Consider the following 2,972-nt stretch of genomic DNA (forward strand, 5'->3'; position numbering starts at 1 on the left):
CTGCTGGGCTGTGGCTCGTGCAGTTTCTTAGGACTCCGGCAAAATGGCGTCTCTTCCGGGAGCGCCTCGCCTTTCCTTCCATTCTTTCCTTGCTTCTCCATCGGAGACTGATTCCTTTAGCTGCAAGATTTTCCTCATAGCTAGCCCTCTACCTAGGCTAGGATGGGGTTAACAGACGCGGGATAATGGAGTTTCTCGTTTAGTGGAGTCTCCGGGGTAAAAGGAAACCGGTCCTTCCCCTTCTGTAAGCGGTTTCCGTTCCAATCCGCCTGGTTAGGGGCGGAGCCTCGGCCCTCTCTACCCTCTCCAGTTTCTGTAGGCCGAGTTCGTGACCTCCATTTGGAATTTGGCGGGGCGTTACTGCGCAGGCGTTTGCCAGTCAGCTTGTTGCTGGAAGCCAGCAGCGGGCGTTCTCCAAACATTTACTTACTTCTTAATCCTTCTGAAAACAGTATAAAGCGTTTACTTTCAGTGTTGGCTTTTACTTCACGGTGAGCTTAAAAGTTATTATTTTGAAAAGACGCACTTACAGAAAATAACAGCATGTTGTATTTGTTAGCTGTGTCGGGCAGTTGAAATACGGGAAATATTTGTGGTGGTTAGCAAAAAGGAGCTACCAACCTCCCCGTCGGGGAATTGAACCCCGGTCTCCCGCGTGACAGGCGGGGATACTAACCACTATACTAACGAGGAGCTGCTTCCTAGATTCCTCACAAGTGTGCCTTTAAAGTAATATTTCTCTCTCTTCTGCCAACCACCTGCAAATGTGAACACCCCCAACAGTCGGTCTATTGCTGTTCACATCTGTTCTGGGCGCCTTGGACTCTCTTCTCAGCGAAAAGAGTAAATGAATTAGAATAAATGAAACAAAATGAGCCTCAAGTTTTAGTGATGGTGAATTGTTGAACATAGTTTGCCGGAATTTTTCATGCTTTCCAGATGATTTAGGTTTCTGGTGGGAGGTTTTTGTTTTGATAATTTAGGTTTTTAGTCACCAAGAATACGTGAGTTGAAGCAGAGGTTTGTTGTTTTTTTTTTTTTAATTTTATTGGCGTATAGTTGATTTATAATGTTTTAGGAAGCAGAGCTTTACTTCCACAAATTTATATTTTCTTTCTTTAGTCGACGTTCAAGAATATCATATGGTTGCCAGATGTCCCGGGCAGTCAGAGTTGCTCTATTGTCCAGTGCCTCTTCAAACAGTTTGTGAGCTTTTGAGACACAAAAGGACTCACGTAGGCCAAAGGAAATTGTATTCTCTTTTTCTTGTATTTAGGTCTTTTTCCTGAGGCATCTACAGTTTAATCGGAAATGACAAATACTTACATGGTTAAATAATAATACACTTAAATAATTCAAAACCAAGGATGTGCCATTGATTAAACATAGGGTTAGGAAAGTACACTAACATTAATTTGTATTATCCTGAGCCTTTTCTTAAACAGGACCAACCCCATTCTCAGGGGAATCAAGAGGGCTTCACCTGCAAACTTCTGATGGTAACTCTAAATAAGCGAAAATATAGTTACAAACCGACATGATTAAAAGTTTTTATTATAGACCTTAAATTTATGTCTCTTAAGACACAGTCCTTGTACTGTGAATTAGTATATTTTTATAGAGCACAAGTTGCATGGTGTTTTCCATCTGATGAAAGTGATTTTGGATTTAAACATTAAAAAAAAAAAGATAATTTCTGAAACCTGTTTTGGCGCTTTTTTCTTTCTTTCACTCTGAAATACACCCAAAGCTTCAATAAAACTCAGTGTCCCCGGGCCTCCTCCTACTTCTGACCCTCCAATAACTCTTGCAAAGTCCAAAGGGCCCTGTGATAACTATGATGATGTCCTTTTCTGGTTAAGATTGAAGGGACTTGCCTCAGATCTCTCAGTTGGAGGGCTGCAGGGCAATGGGAAACCAGGTCTCCAGAACTGTTTGCACTGGGAGCCTGGTGGGCTGCGGTCTATGGGGTCGCAGAGAGTCTGACACGACTGAAGTGACTTAGCAGCAGCAGCAGCCACCCTTAATCTTTGTCCCTTCGGAAAAGACACAGTCCTCTCCACCTCAGCTAAAGCTATGCCAGGAGCCACCCATGTGTTGTACTGCTCCTCTCTTATCCTCCCTAGGGACAGGAAGAAGCGGCCTGAGTCAGCAGAGGTCGTGGAGCAGGGAACTCCACACCTGCTGTCCATCTTCCTAAAATGGAAAGGAAGAGAGAGGGTAACTAACCTGAACAGGGTAAGGGAGCTCAGAGGTTTCTCAGTGTCAGCATTGGGAGAAAGTAAAGGTTAAAATGGGACTGACTGTACAGAGGCCACAGAACTCTCTTTGGAGGTAAACAGTGTGATGGCAATTGAAGTTACTGAAAATTTTGAATATTGCTTTCCTAAACTGTTTGGATAGCTTCCCAAACTGTTCACATTTATTTTATCTTCCCAACAAGCCCCGTGAGGTCACAGGGCGAGTGTTTTATTCCAATAAGAGAATCTTGTGTAGTTATACAGGTAGGAAGTGGTGAGAGGCCAGGAATCACTCAAACCTTGACTGCAAATGTTGTGCAGATTTTACCCTGCTGCACAGTTCCACATATATGTATATTAACAAAGAAATATGAGTCATGGAGAGAAAAGCTTCTATCACTTTGTATGTCACACTTATTCCTATACTAATATTTATTAATCTCTATTCCTTAGCAGACACTGCAGCTATTCATTCAGTATTGAGCCTCCAGTATCCCCGACATTGCTTTAGATGCACAAGGTTTTAATTAATAAGAACAGGTTTGTTCTTGTGGAGCTTATATTCTAACAGAAGGAGGACAGACCAAAAATGATGATGATCATAAATATATATGTTAGATGGTGACAAGAGTGCAAATAGAAAAAAATGGCACTGTAAATGGGTTTGGAGAGTGGCAAGTTAAATAGAATGGTCAAAGTAAGCCTCATTTTAAGAAGATGACATTTGAACAG

General features: G+C 42.2%; 1 non-coding gene across 1 annotated transcript; it reads right to left on the reverse strand.

The window, feature by feature from the left end:
* Positions 1 to 621: 621 nt before the first annotated feature.
* On the reverse strand, positions 622 to 693 carry TRNAD-GUC. The gene has a single exon. It is a non-coding gene; the product is annotated as a tRNA-Asp (tRNA).
* Between the last annotated feature and the right edge of the window lie 2,279 nt (positions 694 to 2,972).

Source organism: Oryx dammah, unplaced genomic scaffold (assembly GCF_014754425.2).
Source record: "Oryx dammah isolate SB20612 unplaced genomic scaffold, SCBI_Odam_1.1 HiC_scaffold_29, whole genome shotgun sequence".
Taxonomy (NCBI): domain Eukaryota; kingdom Metazoa; phylum Chordata; class Mammalia; order Artiodactyla; family Bovidae; genus Oryx; species Oryx dammah.